Consider the following 26949-nt stretch of genomic DNA (forward strand, 5'->3'; position numbering starts at 1 on the left):
AATTATCATGAACAAGGAAATATAATAATAATACTTTTATTATTGCCTCTAGGGTATATTTCCAACAGTCTCCCACTTGCACTAGAGTCAATAATCTAGTTCACATCGCCATGTGATTAACACTCACAGGTCACATCGCCATGTGACTAATACCCAAGAGTTTACTAGAGTCAGTAGTCTAGTTCACATCACTATGTGATTAACACTCAATGAGTTTTATGTTTGATCATGTTGCTTGTGAGAGAGGTTTTAGTCAACGGGTCTGAACCTTTCAGATCCGTGTGTGCTTTACAAATCTCTATGTCATCTCCTAGATGCAGCTACCACGCTCTATTTGGAGCTATTCCAAATAACTGTTCTACTTGGAGCTATTCTAAATTGTTGCCCCATAATACGTATCCGGTATCTCTTCTTAGAGCTATCCGGATAGGTGTTAAGCTTGCATCGACGTAACCTTTACGACGAACTCTTTTACCACCTCCATAATCGAGAAAATTCCTTAGTCCATTAGTTACCAAGGATAACTTTGACCGCTGTTTGTGATCCATTCATGGATCACTCTTGTACCCCTTGACTGACTCATGGCAAGGCACACTTCAGGTGCGGTACTCAGCATGGCATACTGTAGAGCCTATGTCTTAAGCATAGGGGATGACCTTCGTCCTTTCTCTCTATTCTGCCGAGGTCGAGCTTTAAGTCTTAACTTCGTACCTTACAACTCAGGCAAGAACTCCTTCTTTGACTAGTCCATCTTGAACACCTTCAAGATCATGTCAAGGTATGTGCTCATTTGAAAGTATTATTAAGCATTTTGATCTATCCTTATAGATCTTGATGCTCAATGTTCAAGTAGCTTAATCCAGGCTTTCCATTGAAAAACACTTTCAAAATAACCCTATATGCTTTCCAGAAATTCTACGTCATTTTTGATCAACAATATGTCAACAACATATACTCATCAGAAATTCTATAGTGCTCCCACTCACTTCTTTGGAAATACAAGTTTCTCATAAACTTTGTACAAACCCAAAATTTTTGATCATCATCAAAGCATACATTCCAACTCCGAGATGCTCACTCCAGTCCTTAGAAGGATTGCTGGAGCTTTGCATACTTATTAGCATCTTTCGGGATTGACAAAACCTTCCGGTTGTATCACATACAACCTTTCCTCATTAAAATCGTCGAGGAAACAATGTTTTGACATCCTATCTGCAAGATTTCATAAATAATGCAGTAGTCGCTAATATAATTCCAACAGACTCTTAGCATCGCTACGAGTGAGAAAATCTCATCGTAGTCAACTCCTTGAACTTGTCGGAAAACATCTTAACGACAAGTCGAGCTTTCTTAATGGTGACATTTACCATCATTGTCCGTCTTCCTTTTGAAATCCATCTGTACTCATTAGCCTTACGACCATCGAGCCGTTCTGCCAAAGTCTACACTTTGTTTTCATACATGGATCCTCTCTCGGATTTTATGGCCTCAAGCCATTTATCGGAATCCGAGCCCACCATCGCTTCTCCATAGCTCGTAGGTTCATTGTTGTCTAGCAACATGACCTTCAAGACAGGATTACGTACCACTCTGAAGTAGTACGCATCCTTGTCATCCTACGAGGTTTGGGAGTGACTTGATCCGAAGTTTCATGATCAATATCATAAGCTTCCACTTCAATTGGTGTAGGTGCCACAGGAACAACTCCCTGTGCCCTGTCACACACTAGTTGAAGAGATGGTTCAATAACCTCATCAAGTCTCCACCATCCTCCCACTCAATTCTTTCGAGAGAAACTTTTCCTCGAGAAAGGACCCGATTCTAGAAACAATCCATATTGCTTTCGGATCTGAATTAGGAGGTATACCCAACTGTTTTGGGTTTCCTATGAAGATGCATTTTATCCACTTTGGGTTCGAGCTTATCAACCTGAAACTTTTTCATATAAGCGTCGAAGCCCCAAACTTTTAAGAAACGACAACTTAGGTTTCTCTAAACCATAATTCATACGGTGTCATCTCATCGGAATTACGTGGTGCCCTATTTAAAGTGAATGTGGTTGTCTCTAATGCCTAACCCATGAACGATAGTGGTAATTCAATAAGAGACATCATGGTACGCACCATATCCAATAGGGTGCAACTATGATGTTCGGACACACCATCACATTATGGTGTTCCAGGCGGTATTAATTGCGAAACAATTTCCACAATGTCTTAATTGTGTGCCAAAACTCGTAACTCAGATATTCATCTCTATGATCATATCATAGACATTTTATCGTCTTGTCACAATGATCTGCTACTTCACTCTGAAATTACTTGAACCATTCAATAATTCAGACTTGTGTTTCATCAAGTAAATATACTCAACATTTACTCGAATCATCTGTGAAGTAAGAACATAATGATATTCACTGCATGCCTCAGCACTCATTCGACTGCACACATCAAAATGTGTTACTTCCAACAAGTTGCTATCTTGTTCCATCTTACTGAAAATGAGGCTTTTCAGTCATCTTGCCCATGTGGTATGATTTGCATATCTCAAGTGATTCAAAATCAAGTGAGTCCGAACGATCCATTTGCATGGAGTTTCTTCATGCATATACACAAATAGACATGGTTCGCATGTCTCAAACTTCTCAAAAACGAGTGAGTCCAAAGATCCATCAACATGGAGCTTCTTCATGCGTTTTATACCATTATGACTTACATGGCAGTGCCACAAGTAAGTGGTACTATCATTACTATCTTATATCTTTTGGCATGAAAATGTGTATCACTACGACCGAGATTCAATCAACCATTCCTTTAGGTGCAAGACCATTGAAGGTATTATTCAAAAATAGAGTAACCATTATTCTCCTTAAATGAATAACCGTATTGCGATAGACATAATCCAATCATGTCTATGCTCAACGCAAACACCAATCTCGGTGGTAGAGGGAGCGTGCGATGCTTGATCATATCAACCTTGGAAACACTTCCAACATATATCGTCAGCTCACCTTTAGCTAGTCTCCGTTTATTCCGTAGCTTTTATTTCGAGTTACTAACACTTAGCAACCGAACCGGTATCCAATACCCTGGTGCTACTAGGAGTACTAGTAAAGTACACATTAACATAATGTATATCCAATATACTTCTATCGACCTTGCCAGCCTTCTCATCTACCAAGTATCTAGGGTAATGCTGCTCCAGTGGTTGTTCCCCTTATTACAGAAGCACTTAGTCTCGGGTTTGGGTTCAACCTTGGGTTTCTTCACTAGAGCAGCAGCTGAATTGCCGTTTCATGAAGTATCCCTTTGTTCCCTTGCCCTTCTTGAAACTAGTGGTTTCCCCAACCATCAACAATTGATGCTCCTTCTTGATTTCTACTTTCGCGGTGTCAAACATCATGAATATTTCAAGGATCATCATATCTATCCCTAATATGTTATAGTTAATCACGAAGCTCTAGCAGCTTGGTGGCAATGACTTTGGGGAAACATCACTATCTCATCTGGAGGATCAACTCCCACTCGATTCAAGTGATTGTTGTGCTCAGACAATCTGAGCACAAGCTCAACGATTGAGCTTTTCTCCCTTAGTTTGCAGGCTAAGAAAATCGTCGGAGGTCTTATACCTCTTGACGTGGGCACGAGCCTGAAATCCCAATTTCAGCCCTCGAAACATCTCATATGTTCCACGACGTTTCGAAAACGTCTTTGGTGCCTCTACTTAAACCATTTAATTGAACTATCACATAGTTATCAAAACGTGTATGTCCGATGTTCGCAACATCGACAAACAACGTTGGGGTTCAGCACACTGAGCGGTGCATTAAGGACATAAGCTTTCTACTGATCGCATAATCGCTACTATCAACTTTCAACTATATTTTCTCTAGGAACATATCTAAACAGTGGAACTAAAGAGCGAGCTTACGACATAATTTGCAAAAGGTCTTTTGACTATGTTCAGGATAATTAAGTTCATCTTATGAACTCCCACTTAGATAGACATCCCTCTGGTCATCTAAGTGATCACATGATCCGAGTCAACTAGGACGTGTCCGATCATCACGTGAGACGGACTAGTCATTATCGGTGAACATCTTCATGTTGATCGTATCTACCATACGACCCATGCTCGACCTTTCGGTCTCCGTGTTCCGAGGCCATGTCTGCACATGCTAGGCTCGTCAAGTTAACCCTAAGTGTTTTCGCTGTGTAAAACTGTCTTACACCCATTGTATGTGAACGTAAGAATCCATCACACCCGATCATCACGTGGTGCTTAGAAGCGACGAACTGTAGCAACGGTGCACAGTTAGGGGAGAACACTTCTTGAAATTTTGTAAGGGATCATCTTATTTACTACCGTCGTCCTAAGCAAACAAGATGCATAAACATGATAAACATCACATGCAATCAAATAGTGACATGATATGGCCGATATCATTTTGCTCCTTTTGATCTTCATCTTCGGGGCTCCATGATCATCATCGTCACCGGCACGACACCATGATCTCCATCATCATGATCTCCATCATCGTGTCTTCATGAAGTTGTCACGCCAACGACTACTTCTACTTCTATGACTAACGCGTTTAGCAATAAAGTAAAGTAGTTTACATGGCGTTCTTCAATGACACGCAGGTCATACAATAAATAAAGACAACTCCTATGGCTCCTGCCGGTTGTCATACTCATCGACATGCAAGTCGTGAATCCTATTACAAGAACATGATCAATCTCATACATCACATATCATTCATCACATTCTTCTTGGCCATATCACATCACATAGCATACCCTGCAAAAACAAGTTAGACGTCCTCTAATTGTTGTTGCATGTTTTACGTGGCTGCTATGGGTTTCTAGCAAGAACATTTCTTACCTACGCAAGACCACAACGTGATATGCCAATTGCTATTTACCCTTCATAAGGACCCTTTTCATCGAATCTCTTCCGACTAAAGTGGGAGAGACTGGCACTCGCTAGCCACCTTATGCACCAAGTGCAAGTCAATCGGTGGAACCTGTCTCACGTAAGAGTACGTGTAAGGTCGGTCCGGGCCGCTTCATCCCACAATACCGTCGAAACAAGATTGGACTAGTAACGGTAAGCATATTGAACAACATCAACGCCCACAACTACTTTGTGTTCTACTCGTGCAAAGAATCTACGCAATAGACCTAGCTCATGATGCCACTGTTGGGTAATGTAGCAGAAATTCAAAATTTTCCTACGTGTCACCAAGATCTATCTATGGAGAGACCAGCAACGAGTAGAAAGAGAGTGCATCTACATACCCTTGTAGATCGCTAAGCGGAAGCGTTCAAGTGAACGGGGTTGATGGAGTTGTACTCGTCGTGATTCAAATCACCGATGATCCTAGTGCCGAACGGACGGCACCTCCGCGTTCAACACACGTACAGCCCGGTGACGTCTCCCACGCCTTGATCCAGCAAGGAGAGAGGGAGAGGTTGAGGAAGACTCCATCCAACAGCAGCACAACGGCGTGGTGGTGGTGGAGGAGCGTGGCAATCCAGCAGGGCTTCGCCAAGCACCATGGGAGAGGAGGAGTAGGAAGAGAGGTAGGGCTGTGCCAGAACTTCGTGTATAGCTCCCATGCGCCTCCCCACTATATATAGGGGTGGAGGGGCTGGTTTCTTGCCCTCCAAGTCCATTGGGGCGTTGGCCAAGGTGGGAGGAAAGAAATCTCATTATTTCCTTCCCCACCGATTGTTATCCCCCCTTTTTAGGGATCTTGATCTTATCCCTTCGGGATATGATCTTATTCCTTCTAAGGGGGGATCTTGGTGCGCCTTGACCAGGGGTGTGGGGCCTTGCCCCCACTACCCACGTCCATGTGGGTCCCCCCATGCAGGTGGGCCCCACTCCGGAACCTTCTAGAACCTTCCCGGTACAATACCGAAAAATCTCGAACATTTTCCGGTGGCCAAAATAGGACTTCCCATATATAAATCTTTACCTCCGGACCATTCCGGAACTCCTCGTGACGTCCGGGATCTCATCAGGGACTTCGAACAACATTCGGTAACCACATACAAACTTCCTTTATAACCCTAGCGTCATCGAACCTTAAGTGTGTAGACCCTACGGGTTCGGGAGACATGTAGACATGACCGAGACGTTCTTCGGTCAATAACCAACAGCGGGATCTGGATACCCATGATGGCTCCCACATGTTCCACGATGATCTCATCGGATGAACCACGATGTCAAGGACTTAATCAATCCCGTATTCAATTCCCTTTGTCTATCGGTATGTTACTTGCCCGAGATTCGATCGTCGGTATCCAATACCTTGTTCAATCTCGTTACCGGCAAGTCACTTTACTCGTTCCGTAACACATCATCCCGTGATCAACTCCTTGGTCACATTGCGCATATGATGATGTCCTACCGAGTGGGCCCAGAGATACCTCTCCGTTTACACGGAGTGACAAATCCCAGTCTCGATCCGCATAAAACAATAGATACTTTCGGAGATACCTATAGTGCATCTTTATAGTCACCCAGTTACGTTGTGACGTTTGATACACCCAAAGCACTCCTACGGTATCCAGGAGTTACACGCTCTCATGGTCGAAGGAAGAGATACTTGACATTGGCAAAGCTCTAGCAAATGAACTACACGATCTTTTGTGCTAGTCTTAGGATTGGGTCTTGTCCATCACATCATTCTCCTAATGATGTGATCCCGTTATCAACGACATCCAATGTCCATAGCCAGGAAACCATGACTATCTGTTGATCACAACGAGCTAGTCAACTAGAGGCTCACTAGGGACATATTGTGGTCTATGTATTCACACGTGTATTACGATTTCCGGATAATACAGTTATAGCATGAATAAAAGACAATTATCATGAACAAGGAAATATAATAATAATACTTTTATTATTGCCTCTAGGGCATATTTCCAACAGTCTCCCACTTGCACTAGAGTCAATAATCTAGTTCACATCGCCATGTGATTAACACTCACTGGTCACATCGCCATGTGACTAATACCCAAGAGTTTACTAGAGTCAGTAGTCTAGTTCACATCACTATGTGATTAACACTCAATGAGTTTTATGTTTGATCATGTTGCTTGTGAGAGAGGTTTTAGTCAACGGGTCTGAACCTTTCAGATCCGTGTGTGCTTTACAAATCTCTATGTCATCTCCTAGATGCAGCTACCACGCTCTATTTGGAGCTATTCCAAACAACTGTTCTACTTGGAGCTATTCTAAATTGTTGCCCCATAATACGTATCCGGTATCTCTTCTTAGAGCTATCCGGATAGGTGTTAAGCTTGCATCGACGTAACCTTTACGACGAACTCTTTTACCACCTCCATAATCGAGAAAATTCCTTAGTCCACTAGTTACCAAGGATAACTTTGACCGCTGTCTGTGATCCATTCATGGATCACTCTTGTACCCCTTGACTGACTCATGGCAAGGCACACTTCAGGTGCGGTACTCAGCATGGCATACTATAGAGCCTATGTCTTAAGCATAGGGGACGACCTTCGTCCTTTCTCTCTATTCTGCCGAGGTCGAGCTTTAAGTCTTAACTTCGTACCTTACAACTCAGGCAAGAACTCCTTCTTTGACTGGTCCATCTTGAACACCTTCAAGATCATGTCAAGGTATGTGCTCATTTGAAAGTATTATTAAGCATTTTGATCTATCCTTATAGATCTTGATGCTCAATGTTCAAGTAGCTTAATCCAGGCTTTCATTGAAAAACACTTTCAAAATAACCCTATATGCTTTCCAGAAATTCTACGTCATTTCTGATCAACAATATGTCAACAACATATACTCATCAGAAATTCTATAGTGCTCCCACTCACTTCTTTGGAAATACAAGTTTCTCATAAACTTTGTACAAACCCAAAATCTTTGATCATCATCAAAGCATACATTCCAACTCCGAGATGCTCACTACAGTCCTTAGAAGGATTGCTGGAGCTTTGCATACTTATTAGCATCTTTCGGGATTGACAAAACATTCCGGTTGTATCACATACAACCTTTCTTCAAGAAAATCGTCGAGGAAACAATGTTTTGACATCCTATCTGCAAGATTTCATAAATAATGCAGTAATCGCTAATATAATTCCAACAGACTCTTAGCATCACTACGAGTGAGAAAATCTCATCGTAGTCAACTCCTTGAACTTGTCGGAAAACATCTTAACGACAAGTCGAGCTTTCTTAATGGTGACATTTACCATCATTGTCCGTCTTCCTTTTGAAATCCATCTGTACTCATACATGGATCCTCTCTCGGATTTTATGGCTCCTAACCATTTGTCGGAATTTGGGCCCACCATCGCTTCTCCATAGCTCGTAGGTTCATTGTTGTCTAGCAACATGACCTTCAAGACAGGATCACCGTACCACTCCGAAGTAGTACGTGTCCTTGTCGTCCTACGAGGTTCGGTAGTGACTTGATCCGAAGCTTCATGATCACTATCATAAGCTTCCACTTCAATTCGTGTAGGTGCCATAGGAACAACTTCCTGTGCCCTGCCACACACTAGTTGAAGAGATGGTTCAATAACCTCATCAAGTCTCCACCATCCTCCCACTCAATTCTTTCGAGAGAAACTTTTTCTCGAGAAAGGACCCGATTCTATAAACAATCCTTTATTGCTTTCGGATCTGAGACAGGAGGCATACCCAACTGTTTTTGGGTTGTCCTATGAAGATGTATTTATCCGCTTTGGGTTCGAGCTTATTAAGCTGAAACTTTTTCACATAAGCGTCGCAGCCCCAAACCTTTAAGAAACGACAACTTAGGTTTCTCTAAACCGGTGTCATCTCAACGGAATTACGTGGTACCCTATTTAAAGTGAATGTGGTTGTCTCTAATGCCTAACCCATGGACAATAGTGGTAATTCGATAAGAGACATCATGGTACGCACCATATCCAATAGGGTGCAACTATGATGTTCGGACACACCATCACACTATGGTGTTCCAGGCGGTGTTAATTGCGAAACAATTTCCACAATGTCTTAATTGTGTGCCAAAACTCGTAACTCAGATATTCATCTCTATGATCATATCACAGAAATTTTATCCTCTTGTCACAATGATCTGCTACTTCACTCTGAAATTTCTTGAACCATTCAATAATTCAGACTTGTGTTTCATCAAGTAAATATTCTCAACATCTACTCGAATCATCTGTGAAGTAAGAATATAACGATATTCACTGCATGCCTCAGCACTCATTGGACTGCACACATCAAAATGTGTTGCTTCCAACAAGTTGCTATCTTGTTCCATCTTACTGAAACCGAGGCTTTTCAGTCATCTTGCCCATGTGGTATGATTTGCATATCTCAAGTGATTCAAAATCAAGTGAGTCCGAACGATCCATTTGCATGGAGTTTCTTCATGCATATACACCAATAGACATGGTTCGCATGTCTCAAACTTTTCAAAAACGAGTGAGTCCAAAGATCCATCAACATGGAGCTTCTTCATGCGTTTTATACCATTATGACTTACATGGCAGTGCCACAAGTAAGTGGTACTATCATTACTATCTTATATCTTTTGGCATGAAAATGTGTATCACTACGACCGAGATTCAATAAACCATTCCTTTAGGTGCAAGACCATTGAAGGTATTATTCAAAATTAGAGTAACCATTATTCTCCTTAAATGAATAACCGTATTGCGATAGACATAATCCAATCATGTCTATGCTCAACGCAAACACCAATCTCAGTGGTAGAGGGAGCGTGCGATGCTTGATCATATCAACCTTGGAAACACTTCCAACATATATCGTCAGCTCACCTTTAGCTAGTCTCCGTTTATTCCGTAGCTTTTATTTCGAGTTACTAACACTTAGCAACCGAACCGGTATCCAATACCCTGGTGCTACTAGGAGTACTAGTAAAGTACACATTAACATAATGTATATCCAATATACTTCTATCGACCTTGCCAGCCTTCTCATCTACCAAGTATCTAGGGTAATGCTGCTCCAGTGGTTGTTCCCCTTATTACAGAAGCACTTAGTCTCGGGTTTGGGTTCAACCTTGGGTTTCCTCACTAGAGCAGCAGCTGAATTGCCGTTTCATGAAGTATCCCTTTGTTCCCTTGCCCTTCTTGAAACTAGTGGTTTCACCAACCATCAACAATTGATGCTCCTTCTTGATTTCTACTTTCGCGGTGTCAAACAACGCGAATATTTCAAGGATCATCATATCTATCCCTGATATGTTATAGTTCATCACAGAGCTCTAGCAGCTTGGTGGTAATGACTTCGGAGAAACTATCACTATTTCATCTGGAGGATCAACTCCCACTCGATTCAAGTGATTGTTGTACTCAGACAATCTGAGCACAAGCTCAACAATTGAGCTTCTCTCCTTAGTTTGCAGGCTAAGAAAATCGTCGGAGGTCTTATACCTCTTGACGTGGGCACGAGCCTGAAATCCTAATTTCAGCCCTCGAAACATCTCATATGTTCTCCGGTCAATAACCAACAGCGGGATCTGGATACCCATGTTGGCTCCCACATGTTCCACGATGATCTCATCGGATGAACCACGATGTCAAGGACTCAATCGATCCCGTATACAATTCCCTTTGTCTATCGGTATGTTACTTGCCCGAGATTCGATCGTCGGTATACCGATACCTTGTTCAATCTCGTTACCGGCAAGTCACTTTACTCGTTCTGTAACACATCATCCCGTGATCAACTCCTTGGTCACATTGCGCATATGATGATGTCCTACCGAGTGGGCCCAGAGATACCTCTCCGTTTACACGGAGTGACAAATCCCAGTCTCGATCCGCATAAAACAATAGATACTTTCGGAGATACCTGTAGTGCACCTTTATAGTCACCCAGTTACGTTGTGACGTTTGATACACCCAAAGCACTCCTACGGTATCCAGGAGTTACACGCTCTCATGGTCAAAGGAAGAGATACTTGACATTGGCAAAGCTCTAGCAAACGAACTACACGATCTTTGTGCTAGGCTTAGGATTGGGTCTTGTCCATCACATCATTCTCCTAATGATGTGATCCCGTTATCAACGACATCCAATGTCCATAGCCAGGAAACCATGACTATCTGTTGATCACAACGAGCTAGTCAACTAGAGGCTCACTAGGGACATATTGTGGTCTATTTATTCACACGTGTATTACGATTTCCGGATAATACAGTTATAGCATGAATAAAAGACAATTATCATGAACAAGGAAATATAATAATAATACTTTTATTATTGCCTCTAGGGCATATTTCCAACACAAGATACTACTAAAAGGATCGAACTAAATAAAATGGTAAAGATAGGAGTGTGATGGTGATACGATACCGGGGCACCTCCCCCAAGCTTGGCAGTTGCCAAGGGGAGTGCCCGTACTCATGTGATTATGTCCTCGGGGGTGGTGAAGTAGGAGTTGTTGATGATGTAGGCTTTCCGTCCATCTTCCAAGGCATAGGCTCACCATCATAAAAGGATGATCGAGTCTCCGGGATCCTCAAATTTGCAGCCAAACTCATCCTCTTGAATCTATATTCATACTCACAGTTTTGGTTTTGTAGGTCATAGATCTGGGCTTGGAGGTGCTCGATCTTCTCTTGAAGCTTGAAGATGGTCTCCCCAATGACCTTGGCATCTAGCTTGTGGTTGTTGGTGAACTCCGTGATCATCATCTGGTTGGCTTTGAGTCCACGCTCCACCATCCCTTGGCACTTGAAAACTTGTTTCTCCATGGCTTCGAGCTTTGTCTCCACGCTTCTGGTACGCCTTGGTCCCTCCACATCGCGGATGTGCAGCACCCCCTCACACATCTCAATGGTTTGAGGGTGTTGCAGCACCTCCGCGAGATAGGGATTGATAAGCCAAAAACTTGTCCTTGGGAGCGCTTGGAGACGTCATGATGCTCTAGATCTGTCAGAAAAACATCTCGAAACGAAAACAGAGGATATTTGCATGATACGGTGGTCAAAGCCTTCGGGAAGTTATATAATGAATTTACTGACCAAAATACGTAACGTGCAAGAAAACGGAGTCCGGGAGGCACACGAGGTGTCCACGAGACAGGGGGCACGCCCAGGAAGGGTGGGCGTGCCCTCCACCCTCGTGGAAGCCTCGTTTCCTTCCCGGACTACTTCTTTCTTCCTAAAATTCTTAAATATTCCAAAATGGATAAAAGTTGCCATTAGAATTGTTTTGGAGTCAGTTTACTTACCGTACCACATACATATTCCTTTTCGGAGTTTGGAACGTTCTGGAAAGTGTCCCTTATGTATTCCTCCGGGGTTACGGTTTCAATAATATTAGTTTCAACATTGATAGGATTACCTGAAATATAATGTTTAATTCTTTGACCGTTCACCACCCTCGGACTTGTGCCTTCGAAGTTGTTGATGTTTATAGCACCGGAATGATAGACCTCCTCGATAACGTAAGGACCTTCCCATTTAGAGAGAAGTTTTCATGCAAAAAAATCTTAAACGAGAGTTGAATAATAACACATAATCACCTACGTTAAACTCACGCTTTTGTATCCTTTTGTCATGCCAGCGTTTGACTTTTTCTTTGAATAGCTTGGCATTCTCATAGGCTTGGGTTCTCCATTCATCAAGTGAGCTAATATCAAACAACCTCTTCTCACCGGCGAGTTTGAAGTCATAGTTGAGCTCTTTAATTGCTCAATATGCTTTGTGTTCAAGTTCAAGAGGTAAGTGACAAGCTTTTCCATAAACCATCTTATACGGAGACATACCCATAGGATTTTTATATGCAGTTCTATAGGCCCATAATGCATCATCAAGGTTCTTGGACCAATTCTTTCTAGATCTATTCACAATCTTTTGCAAAATTAATTTGAGCTCTCTATTGCTCAACTCTACTTGACCACTAGACTGCGGGTGATAAGGAGATGCGATATGTTTAACATCATACTTAGCAAGCATCTTACGGAAAGCACCATGAATAAAATGTGAACCACCATCAGTCATAAGATATCTAGGGACTCCAAACCTTGGAAAAATAACATCTTTAAGTATTTTAATAGAAGTGTTATGATCAGCAATACTAGTTGGAATAGCTTCTACCCACTTAGTAACGTAATCAACAACAACTAAAATATGTGTATAACCATTAGAGGCAGGAAAAGGTCCCATATAATCAAAGCCCCAAACACCAAACGGTTCAATAACAAGAGAATAATTCATAGGCATTTCTTGACGTCTACTAATATTACGAATTCTTTGACATTCATCACAAGATAAGACAAACTTACGAGCATCCTTGAAGAGAGTAGGCCAATAAAAACCAAATTGCAGTACCTTATGTGCGGTTCTATCTCCAGCGTGGTGTCCTCCATAAGATTCAGAGTGTCACTTGCGTAGGATCTGTTCCTGTTCATGCTGAGGTACACAACGTCTAATAACACCATCTACTCCTTCTTTATAAAGGTGTGGGTCATCCCAGAAGTAATGTCTTAAATCATAAAAGAACTTTTTCTTTTGCTGGTATGTGAAACTAGGTGGCTAAATTTAGCAACAATGTAATTAGCATAATCAGCATACCAAGGAGCCGTACGAGAAGCATTAATGACCGCTAATTGTTCATCAGGAAAGCTATCATCAATAGGCAGTGGGTCATCAAGAACATTCTCTAACCTAGACAAGTTGTCTACAACGGGGTTCTCAGCTCCCTTTCTATCAATAATATGCAAATCAAATTCTTGGAGCAAGAGAACCCATCTAATGAGTCTAGGCTTAGCATCTTTATTTTCCATAAGATATTTAATAGCAGCATGATTAGTGTGAATAGTAACTTTGGAATCAACAATATAAGGTCTAAACTTATCACATGCAAACACAACTGCTAAGAACTCTTTTTCAGTAGTAGCATATTTTCTCTAGGAAGTATCAAGAGTCTTACTAGCATACTGGATAACATTCAATTTCTTATCAACTCTTTGCCCTAGAATAGCACCTATAGCATAATCACTAGCATCACACATAATTTCAAAGGGTAAATTCCAATCAGGTGGCTGAACAATAGGTGTAGTGATCAAAGCTTTCTTAAGTATTTCAAATGCTTCTACACAATCATCATCAAAGACAAAAGGAATATCTTTGTGCAATAAATTAGTCAGAGGCCTAGAGATTTTAGAAAAGTCCTTAATGAACCTCCTATAAAAACCGGCATGACCAAGGAAACTTCTTATACCTTTTATGTCCTTGGGACATGGCATCTTTTCAATAGCATCAACTTTAGCTTTATCAACTTCAATACCTCTCTCGGAAATCTTATGCCCCAAGACAATGCCTTCATTAACCATAAAGTGGCACTTTTCCCAATTCAAGATGAGACTAGTGTCTTCACATCTCTGCAAAACTCAATCATGGTTGCTCAAGAAATCATCAAAAGAGGGTCCATAAACAGAGAAATCATCCATGAATACCTCACAAGTCTTTTCACGGAAGTCAGAGAATATAGCCATCATACATCTTTGAAAGGTAGTAGGTGCATTACATAAACCAAAAGGCATACGTCTATAAGCAAAGGTACCGAAAGGGTAAGTAAAAGTAGTTTTCGTTTGATCCTTAGCTAACACAGGTATTTGAGAGAAACCAGAATAACCATCTAGAAAGCAGAAATGTGTGTGTTTGGATAGTCTTTCTAGGATTTGATCAATAAAAGGTAAAGGGTAATGATCTTTCTTAGTAGCTTTATTTAATTTACGGAAATCAATTACCATCCTATAACCTGTAATAATTCTTTGCGGGATCAATTCATCATTATCATTAGGAACAACGGTAATACCTCCCTTTTTAGGAACACAATGGACAGGGCTTACCCAATCACTATCAGCAACGGGATAGATTATACCTGCCTCAAGGAGCTTTAGTATCTCCTTTCTTACCACTTCTTTCATCTTAGGATTCAATCACCGTTGAGGATCTCTAACTGGTTTGGCATCGTCCTCCAAATTAATTTTGTGTTGGCATAACGTGGGACTAATGCCATCGAGATCATCCAGAGTATATCCAATAGCAGCACGGTGCTTCTTCAGAGTTTTCAACAATCTTTCTTCTTCTTGCTCTGAAAGGTTAGCACTAATAATAACAGGATATATTTTCTTTTCATCAAGATAAGCATACTTAAGATTATCAGGTAATGGTTTGAGTTCAAACACGGGATCACCCTTGGGTGGAGGGGGATCCCCAAGAATTTCAACAGGAAGGTTGTGTTTCAGAATAGGTTCCTGTTGAAGGAACACTTCATCTATTTCCCTTCTTTCCTCCATAAACATATCATTTTCATGGTCTAGCAAATATTGTTCTAACGGATCAGCAGGAGGCACGACAATAGAAGCAAGACCAATAATCTCATCCTTACTAGGTGATTCTCTATCACGAGGTTGTCTATGAAACTTAGCAAAATTAAACTCATGAGACATACCCTCTAAGCCAATTGTAACGGTATCCTTTTCACAATCAATCCTAGCATTAACTGTTTTCAAGAAGGGTCTACCAAAAATAATGGGACAAAGATCATCTTGTGGGGAACTAAGAACAAGAAAATCAGCAGGATATTTAACCTTCCCACACAAGACTTCAACATCTCTAACAATCCCAATTGGTGAAATAGTATCTCTATTGGCAAGCTTGATAGTAACATCAATACCTTCCAATTCAACGGGTGCAATATCATGCGTAATTTCTTTATATAAGTCACAGGGTATTGCACTAGCACTAGCACCCATATCACATAAACCATGATAACAATGATCTCCTATTTTAACAAAAATAATAGGCATGCGTACCACAGGTCTATGTATCTTAGCATCTAGTTTAACAATATTAGCAGTCTCACCATAGAAATAAATAACATGCCCATCTAAATCATCATCCAAGAGATCTTTAACCATAGCAATACTAGGTTCAACTTTGATTTGCTCAGGAGGTGTATAAGTCCCAGTATTACTCTTACGAACAACAGTCAAAGTTTTAGCATGATCCTTTATCCGAACAGAAAAAGGAGGTTTCTCAACATAAGTAGTAGGAACAATAGGATCACTATAGGTGACAGTCTTTTCTTCAACTGTAATAGGTGTAACTACTTTTACTTCAACGGGAGGATTATATTTAAACCACTTCTCCTTAGGGAGATCAACGTGGGTAGCAAAAGATTCACAGAAAGAAGCTACTATCTCAGAGTCAAGTCCATACTTAGCGCTAAATCCACGAAAAGCATCGGTATCCATAAAAGATTTAACACAATCAAACTTAGGTGTCATACCTGACTCCTTACCATCGTCGGAACCCCAATCTTTAGAGTTGCATTAATTTCTTTCCAGTAAGTCCCATTTGAATTCAATAGTCTTCAGCATATAAGAACCAGCACAGGAAGTATCGAGCATGTTGCGATCATTTGGAGAAAGACGAGCATAATTTTTTTGGATAATAATTTCTCTAGAGAGCTCATGATTGGGGCATGAATATAACATTGACTTAAGCCTCCCCCAAGCTTGAGAGATGCTTTCTCCTTCGCGAGGCCAGAAATTATATATGTAATTACGATCACGATGAACAAGATGCATAGGATAGAACTTTTGGTGAAATTCCAACTTCAATCGTTTATAATTCCAAGATCACGTATCATCACATAGCCTATACGATGTCAATGCATCTCCCTTCAAAGATAAAGGGAAGACCTTCCTTTTGACAACATCATCGGTAATACCTGCAAGCTTAAATAATCCACAAACTTCATCCACAAAGATAAGGTGTAAATCGAGATGCAATGTTCCATCTCCTGCAAATGGATTAGCTAGCAGTTTCTCTATCATACCCGAAGGAATCTCAAAGTAAATATTTTCAGTAGGTTCAGTAGGTTGAGGAGCAACTCTTTGCTCTTCTGGTCGGGGTGAAGATACCCCGAACAAGCCCCTCAAAGGATTAGTTTCCATAGTAGCAAGTGACAGAAAATTTCAGCACACTATATAAATGTTTCCTTACCAAGTTCCACTCACCAAAAGCGCTACACTCCCCGGCAACGGCGCCAGAAAAGAGTCTTGATGACCCACAAGTGTAGGGGATCTATGGTAGTCCTTTTGATAAGTAAGAGTGTCGAACCCAACGAGGAGCAGAAGGAAATGATAAGCGGTTTTCAGTAAGGTTTTCTCTGCAAGCACTGAAATTGTAGGTAATAGATAGTTTTGTGATAAGATAAATTGTAACGGGTAACAAGCAATGAAAGTAAATAAAGTGCAGTAAGGTGGCCCAATCCTTTTTGTAGCAAAGGACAAACCTGGACAATTTCTTATAATTAGAAAAGAGCTCCCAAGGACACATGGGAACTATCGTCAAGCTTCTTTTCATCACGCTCATATGATTCATGTTCGATACTTTGATAATTTGATATGTGGGTGGACCGGTGCTTGGATACTGCCCTTACTTGGACAAGCATCCCACTTATGATTAACCCCTATTGCAAGCATCCGCAACTACAAAAGAAGTATTAAGGTAAACCTAACCACATCATTAGACATATGGATCCAAATCAGCCCTTACGAAGCAACACATAAACTAGGGTTTAAGCTTCTGTCACTCTAGCAACCCATCATCTACTTATTACTTCCCAATGCCTTCCTCTAGGCCCAAATAATGGTGAAGTGTCATGTAGTCGACATTCACATAACACCACTAGAGGCAAAGACAACATACATCTCATCAAAATATCGAACAAATACCAAATTCACATGACTACTAATAGCAAGACTTCACCCATGTCCTCAGGAACAAACGTAACTACTCACAAAGCACATTCATGTTCATAATCAGAGGAGTAATAATATGCATTAAGGATCTGAACATATGATCTTCCACCAAGTAAACCAATTAGCATCAACTACAAGGAGTAATCAACACTACCAGCAACCCACAGGTACCAATTTGTGGTTTTGATACAAGATTGGATACAAGAGATGAACTAGGGTTTTGAGAGGAGATGGTGCTAGTGAAGATGTTGATGGAGATTGACCCCCTCCCGATGAGAGGATCGTTGATGATGACGATGGTGATGATTTCCCCCTCCCGGAGGGAAGTTTCCCCGGCAGAACAGCTCTACCGGAGCTCTAGATTGGTTCCGCCAAGGTTCCGCCTCGTGGCGGCGGAGTTTCGTCCCGTAAGCTTGCCTCTGGTTTTTTCCATGGTAAAAGCCTTCATATAGCAGAAGATGGACACTAGAGGGCCACCAGGGGGGCCAGGAGACAGGGGGCGTGCCCAGTAGGGGTGGGCGCACCCCCACCCTCCTGGCCAGGGTGTGGGCCCCCTCTGGTGTTTCTTTCTCTCAGTAATTCTTATTAATTCCAAAACCGACTTCCGTGGAGTTTTAGGATTTTTGGAGCTATGCAGAATTGGTTTCCAATATTTGCTCCTTTTCCAGCTAGAATTCCAGCTGCCGGTATTGCCCCTCTTCATGGTAAACCTTATAAAATAAGATAGAATAGCCATAAGTATTGAGATATAATGTGTAATAACAACCCATAATACAATAAATATTGATATAAAAGCATGATGCAAAATGGACGTATCATGCCCCAAGCTTGCAAGTATTCCGGTGATCCCCATCATCAACGACTTACAAATAGTTGGAGTTCACGGTACTTTAGTTGGCTTAGTTTTTAAGGGCATCCGTTTGGGCTCCTGGCCATTTCTAGTCATCTTAACTGTTGGGTGTCCGAAAGACATACCCATGTTGCCTCTAGGCGCCCAGCAAAGCCAAAGTGAAAGACCTCTTGAAATACTTAAGTATTTGGATCTGCAAGGCCCCAACAGCTTGGTCAGACGCTGCCTATTGTCCAGATCACAACTTACTGTTTGGAAATGCTTTCCGTTCGTGGAGCATTTGACGATTAGCGATTGCAGCAACCTTGTCCGCTGGCCAACAGAGGAGTTCCGGTGCTTGGATCGCCTCCGCTCCCTGTGTATCGCGAATTGTGAAAACCTAGAGGGGAACACTTCATCATATGCGGAGGAGACCCTTCCACTGTCCCTAGAGTATTTGTATATTGAATTCTGCCACAGTGTGGTGGCGCTGCCTTGGAACCTTGGAACTCTGGTCAAGCTGCGGGGTCTACATGTGTTTTGCTATAGTCGCCTGAAAGCGCTGCCTCGTGGGATGAGTGGTCTCACTTGTCTTACGCTACGTTTGGATGTCTGTATTGAAGGCCTCCATATTGAATTGGTTTCAATTCCATTTCACTGACGAAACTGTAATGGACATGAATACGAATTTGCTTGTTTGGATGCTCGATGAATTGGCTGAGGGAATCTCAGTGAAGTTTCAATACGAAATCATGTTTGGATGGCAAACTATAGAATTGGGTAGTGCTTTGTTCTAAATTAAAATTTGTACAATGTGTGACTATAATAGAATGATTATATAGCAATAAAAAATAACAGATATTCACATAATAACAACAATTATTATCTTACGGCAACAAAGTACAAATTGTAGCATTGGCTATCACATACTTCTCAGGATTATACTGTTTAGCAATATGTGGTGCATCCTCCAAGCTAGATGCTGCAGTGAAATGATGGTTCTACCAAATCATCATGTCTTCTACACTAAAAATTGGGTGCTCCTCGAACAACTCAGCTGCAACAAATATAAACTCCTCATTCCACATTGGATTCAGAGTCCTGCCTGGTGATGCTCGGGCTCTAATTTTGTGCCTCAATGACATTGGCATGAAAATACCAAAGCTTGGGAGTAAGATAAACTTTTGATCTAATGCTTGCAAGGCCATCTACAGGGATTAACGCCGCATTAGAGTGACATTGGCTGGCTAAGCAAGGAAAGAAAGAGGAAGGGGATCCAGCTAAGGGGGAGAAGATGATGGCAGAGGAGATGACATGAGGACCGCTGTAGGCATGGGGAGGATATGGGCTGCCACAGCTGGAGATGCGCCAGGCAGTGGCTGAAGATCCTACGGCGGCCGTGCAGGTCAGGGAGGGAGCGGCTGCAGGGGGGTGGATGGATCCGATCAAGAGGAGGGCAGGGGGGTGGTTGGATCCAATGAAGAGGAGGAACGTTGTAGGAGTAGGTAAAAGGGGTGGCGCTCGAGGGGCTTGAAGGTGAGATGCACCCGCAGAAAGGAGGAGAAGGAGGATCGGCGAGTTGGGATGGATACCTACGGCGGCGGCGCCGCCGCCGCCTCCTAAAGTTGTTCTCGCGCGGGGATGGAGGCAGATCTCGGGCCGTCTGTCTCCAATCGTTTTCTTTTGCGGGACTTGCCAATTCGACCCAAATCAGAGTCGAGGAGCTCTGTATCGCTGGAGGGCTGCAAGAGTGAGCGCAATTTAGCTCTTGTATTGGGCTCGTTTCAGTCCAGACGTTTCGGTGCGCATCCCGACACCCGAATTGGAAGCTAGCAAATACCAAATCTATTTCAGAGGGTCCATTACAGACATGCAAACACAACGTTAGGGAATTGACGATTCAGGAATGTCTAGCTTTGGAGGAATTCCCGCATGATCTCCTGGAGCGGCTGGCGGCCCTCGAACACTTAAGAATCCATGGATGCCCAGAGTTGCAAAGACGGGACTGAGATCAGGTCACTTCGCTCTGTGCAGTCACACGATGCAGAGAAGGTGGGGAGTATTTTCACTTGGTATCCTCTGCCCCATACAAGGTGGTTATTGATTAGGTGTCATGGAAACCCAAGCTGCAAAGTAAATCAGCGTACGCGTGAATGCCCTGCTAAATAATCAATATCCTTTCTATCTATTGTTTCTCACATCGAATCTAGTGATAACATGTCTTGCTAACGCGATGATTCGACATACCTGTAGGCGTCATGGAAGCATCCACAGCATGAAGGGATCCGCCCCCACCTCACTGTTAAATGCACCATGACTTGGGGGGAGGGGGCGCACCCGACGTCATCCTTGGGAGGGTGCAGAGGAGGAAGGAGGAAGGTGCAGCTGCGCGCGCCGCAGCCTGAGGTAACCTCCTTCCTCCTTGCCGGAGCGCACGCCGGGGGAGCAAGATTTGCCTGCACTGATGGAGACAAGATCAAGGAGCAGAGGCCCGATGGACCAACCAGCAGCAAAGAGAGGGTGGGTCCAAAGCTTTATGGAATTTTTATTTTATTTTTTAACTTAAGCCCTCTGGAATTAGTGGGCCAGATGTAATACACGAGTTCGTTGCTTCAATCTGCAGCAGAAGCAAGTGACACCAATATATTTAATTTTTTTCAAAACTTCACCGGGGGGCAGAAAAAGACTACCCACCTTAATTTTCCTCCAATATATTTCTACCACATGTAAATTATTTGTGTGGCTTAGCTTGATATCTATTTCTGGAGAGTAGTAGCTCCTACCATTTTCTATCACATACCCAACTTCCCTACGAATATCAATGTGTTTGCAAGTTATGACCTTATATAGTTATAAGCATCTTGCAAACATTTTTTTACTTTTCAGTAATTTGTTTCCCTTCTCTTTTTGGCCACATATGGCTGAGTGCCTTTCCCATTTTCTGGGGAGAAAGCATGGGGCTACATTGCAAATAATTTATTTTTACCTTTCTCCAGGGAGTTTCTTATGACCTGCTTCTGATTCCAATGTATGTATGCAACATTATATTTTTGTGGGTGGATAATCAAAGTTATACTGTAACAACAAAGTTTTCTTTTCAGGTACTCGCTAGAGTAGACAAACTTGCCAGAGGGAGCAATTTTACTCCGGCACAACAGTAATATCATAGTGCTGATGAGATTGTTCCAATTTCTACAATGCACATAAAGAATGGCAGCAATATTTCTGAGTTTGTGTCTTTTCCTTCATTTAGTTGGAACCTTTGGGAGCCTGAAATGAACTATCCTGATCCCACAACTCTTTTGCAATGGTAGGATCCGTTGATATTATCCCCAGAAGTTAATATTGTTGTTTGCTTCATCTCTACTACTTCCTGTAATGGCTTAGTGTTAAGCTTTTTACTGTGCGAATACGGGCAGCTCTAAAAACATTTGGAATGAACAGACACCAAGCACATCCAATTTTGGTTCGCAGCAGATTGCCGATGCCAACTTGCTGATGATTTTAGGTTTGCAAAAGCTGAAATTTGAACAAGCTTTCAAGACCATGACCAAAGGCATATGAACATGTGCGATATGCAGAAACGTCTTACCTCGACTTGAGGCGACGTGCTTCGTGTTTATAGGCAGGGGCGCACCTCCCTGAAGATCATACATCGTTGGAGATATTACAGGAGGTGTACAACTTGGAGAACAAGATATAGAAGTAGTTACAGGAGATAAGGAGATAGAATTACATGTAAACCGAACCAACTATATCTATCCTATATCCCGCGCCCTTGGACTCTGCATACGTGACAATATATGTTGTGTTTAACACCCTCCCTTAATCAAAACTTCATTAAGTTGAGATTCTATTTGAAGTCTTCAAAACTTCTAGTAGGTAGAGCCTTGGTGAATCCATCTGGAATCTGATCCTTGGAACTCACAAAACGAACATCAAGTTGTTTTTGAGCCACTCGTTCTTTGACAAAGTGAAAATCAATTTCAATGTGTTTCATTCTGGCATGAAAAACAAGGTTAGCAGACAAATAAGAACCAAATTGTCACACCATAGGCATGGAGTTTGATTACTTTTTACACCAAGCTCTTTTAATAAAGACTGCACCCAGATGATCTCAGCTGTAGCATTTGCTAATGCTTTGTACTCTGCCTCAGTACTGGACCTGGAGACAGTAGCATGTTTCCTTCCACACCAGGAAATCAAGTTAGGGCCAAATAACACTGCAAACCCTCCAGTGGACCGTCTATCATCCAAGCAACCTGCCCAGTCAGAGTCTAAGAAAGCACTAAGAAGTGTGGATGATGACTTGCTGAAATTGAGACCAATGATGAGGGTGTTCTTGACATATCTAACTTCTCATTTAGTAGCGGTTAAATGAACAGTAGTGGGTTCATGAATAAACTGGCAGACTTTGTTAATAGCAAATGAGATATCAGGTCTTGTAAGGGTGAGATACTGAAGTGCACCTACAAGACTCCTGTATTTGGTGTTGTCTTCTTGACTCAAAGCTTGTCCTTCTGTGAGAGACAAATTTTCTGAACTGGATAATGGAGTTGGTGAGGGTTTACAACCTTGCAGGCCAGCCTTCCTTACCTACATACTTTTCTTTAGATAAGTGAAGTCCATCATCATGTTTCTTCACTTCTATCCCTAAGAAATAATGCAAATCTCCAAGATCCTTAAGAGCAAACTCTGCACTGAGATCCTTCAACAACCCTGTTATGGCTTCATTAGATGAGCTTGTAACAATAATACAATTAACATAGATAAGGGCGAAGATGTGAGTATTGCACTTGTTATAAATAAACAGTGAAGTGTCGTACTTGGAAGGTGTAAGTACATCTAGTGCCCTTTAGTGATTTTGGTCTATTGAAGACTTATAGGTTAAGGGACTAATATGTTTGTGAGTGTACACAGGCTCTATAAGTCGATGAGGAGTTTGATATTTACGATGAAAGTTGACCCCTAAAAATGTATGTCTTCAACTGAAGACTTTGGTTCTCCTGAAAATTTTGAAAGTGAAGAAAATTGTGTGACCTTGAAGACTTGGATATTCATGCGAGGATTATGAAGCGTGAAGACTTTTGTTTTCGTAGTTTCATTTTATCATTCCTGAGTCATAGGAAACACCGTACTATTAAAGGGGGTTGATGTAATACTAAGCAAACTGATTTCCATGTGATGCTCATCTCAAAATCCTACACCTACCCAATCCTTTCGAGTGAAGCCATTGGAAATCTCATATCAGTTCAGTCAATTTCTTCAGTGACAGAGACGAAGATCTTCTGGTCTCTGAGGAATTTGTTCTGACTGAGGAGTTAGGAATTCGCCAGTGCGGATTGCCTACACAGTGAGGAACATGATAGCCCTGAGGAATTTGATACCTCAAATTCGACCATTGTTGTGCTACGTGCCAGCTGTCCAAAATATCCTACCACCTAACGGTCATGTCATTGAAGGGCATTTATGTCTTATCATGTCGGGCTCCTCCCTAGGCTATAAATAGCCACCTCCTACAACCACTAGCTGGTTGGCTGCTCTGAGAGAAACTGACACTTGTCATTGAGAGCATCCCATCCTCCCAGGACTTTGAGCAAAAATCATCAAGTGAGGAAAACCCAAAACCCAAACCCAAACACCTACAAACCCAAAGTGATTGCGCATCACTAAAGAGATTGTTCCTGTGTGGAACCGATGTTTGTTACCTTTGAGGACTGTGTATCCTCCAGATGGCTAGGCGTCATGGTCTGAGCATCCAAGAGGAATTGCGGATCACCGAGTGACCAAGTCTGTGAAGGTTTGGAAGTCACTTATGAAGACTTACCACGAGTGTCGGGCGAGGTCTGTGTGACTTTAGCTCAAGGAGAATACGGTGAGGACGGTGTGTCCGGGACTATGTGTCCTCGAGTTTAAATACTCAGCCGCTCCAATCAGACGTACAACTGTCATAGCAGTTGGAGCTGGTCTAACAAATCATTGTCTTCACCAAGCAAACTGGTTCTATTTCCTCAACCCTTTCATTTCCTCATTCATGTGTTCATGATCCTGATCATTACTGTTTGAAGACTTTGACTGAAGACTTTCTTTATTTCCTCAATCCTATTTCTTCTTTCACATAGTCTTCAGCCTGCTTATCCTGTTATCACGCTTTCTGTACTCTGTGTTTGTTTTCATTTCATCATCATGACTATGCTACTACTCTGTTATGCTTATACCTGAGTACTTATTCCGCTGCTAGTGTGTCGTTACTTAGGAATTTCTTCACCTAGAAATTCCTCACTGACAAATTTGTAAAAATCGCCTATGCACCCCCCCTCAAGTCGATATAACGCACTTTCAGAAGGAACAAAGCCAAGAGTTTGCATCTTTTGACTAAGACATGAATACCATGCCCTTGGAGCTTGTTTTAATCCATATAATGCTTTGTCAAGTCTACACACATGCAAAGGTGCACGTTGGTTTTCAAACCCAGGAGGTTGTTTCATGTATACTTCCTCTTCCAGAACACCATGAAGGAACGCGCTCTGTACGTCCAGCTGTCTGAGACTCCATCCCGTGGACAGAGCAATGGAAAAAACAAGGCGAATGGTTACAACTTTTACCACTGGATTGAATGTGTCCTCATAGTCTATACCATACCTTTGCTTGAAGCCGTTTGCCACAAGTCTTGCCTTGTAGCGATCAATAGTGCCATCCGATTTTCTCTTGATCCTGAACACCCACTTGCAATCAATAAGATTTTTACCGTGCGATGGAGGGACCAAGTGCCATGTTTTATTTCTTTTCTATGGCATGTATTCTTTATGCATGGCCTTCTTCCAATTTTCATCATCTAGGGCTTCATCAAGTGTGTGTGGTTCACCTGTAGAACACACCATGCCATATTTTGTAATGTGCTTGTAATTAAGTGGTTGGATTACCCCCATTGCAGCCGTGTACGCCGTGGTGGTGAAGTAGTTGGCGCAGAAGATCCCATGCAATCTGCAGGAGTTGCAGCAGGAACCAATCCCGAGGCAGATCGTGTGAAGCAGCAGCAGTTTCAGCGGCAGGATCTGCGACCGGATCTTCTATGGTCGCAGATGAAGACGTGCAGCGCCTTGACGCCACAGAAGATCCCAGCAGGCGGGACACATCATTGCACCGTGATGGCGCGCCAGCGTCCGCTGCTCCAAAGGCGGGTCCCGCGCCTGTAGGCAGACGCAGATCGCGTTTTGTAGCACACGGGTTGGACCGGGAACCGGGCCCCCCAGACCCAATAGGTGGCGGACAAGTGGTGGCGTGTAGTTCGCTCGGGTTGGCGGAGGCGCCGCCACGAATCGCAGGTGGCCGTGTGGCAGATGCGGGCTCGCTCTTAGGCGCGCAGTCGGCGGCTCCACACGCAGCTGATGGCGTGGACTCCCGAGACAGATCTGCTACTCTGCCAGCACCGACGGATCCCGAGGCCGATCCGCTAGGCAGGTCTGATGCTGCTGCGGGAACTGATCCTGAAGCGGGTTTGTTCCCTCGATCGGGGCACATGAAATATGGCCCTTTCTCGGCATTTTCTTCATTATTTTCCATTCTGTTTTCTTCTACAACATCACAAAACTCATGCACACTGGTTTGTGGGTTAGTCAACATATAGTCATCACGGTTTCGTTCCCCTTCATCAAGGCCGGTGAGAGAGGATGGTAGAAGTAGGATTTCTTTACGAAGTAGGATTTCTTTAGGAAGTAGAGCACCGGCATTTGGATGAAGATCGACAAAGGGAAATTTGGTCTCCTCGAACACAACATCACGAGAAATATAGACCCTCCCGGTAGAAACATCTAGACACTTAACCCCCTTGTGTTGGGCACTATAGCCGAGGAAGACACACTGTTTAGATCGGAGCATGAGTTTGCGAGGGTTGTACGGACGGAGATTTGGCCAACACGCACAACCAAATACACGTAAAGATGTGTACTTGGCTTGACATGAAGAAGTCGCTCTATTGGGGTTTCATTGTTTATGACACGGCTTGGGAGCATATTGATGATATGAATAGCAGTGAGGAACGCTTCATCCCAAAACTTGAGGCGCATGGAAGCACCTGCTAAAAGGGCTAGACCAACTTCCACAATGTGCTTATGCTTGTGCTCGGCAGAACCGTTTCGTTGGTGAGCATGAGGGCATGACACATGGTGTGAGATGCTGAGTGTTTGGAAGAAGGAATTTAATTTCTTGTATTCCCCTCCCCAGTCGGATTGAACAGCAATAATCTTGTTGTCCAACTTTCGTTCAACAAGTCCTTGAAAGTTTTTGAACACTTGGAAGACATCAGATCTTTTCTTAAGAA

The 26949-nt window shown here is 42.5% G+C and overlaps 1 pseudogene; it reads left to right on the top strand.

Moving 5' to 3' along the window:
• The window catches only part of LOC119308997, a 51652-nt pseudogene extending 32362 nt beyond the window's left edge, over positions 1-19290 (top strand).
• The last annotated feature ends 7659 nt before the right edge of the window (positions 19291-26949 follow it).

Source organism: Triticum dicoccoides, chromosome 5B (genome assembly GCF_002162155.2).
Source record: "Triticum dicoccoides isolate Atlit2015 ecotype Zavitan chromosome 5B, WEW_v2.0, whole genome shotgun sequence".
NCBI classification, from domain to species: domain Eukaryota; kingdom Viridiplantae; phylum Streptophyta; class Magnoliopsida; order Poales; family Poaceae; genus Triticum; species Triticum dicoccoides.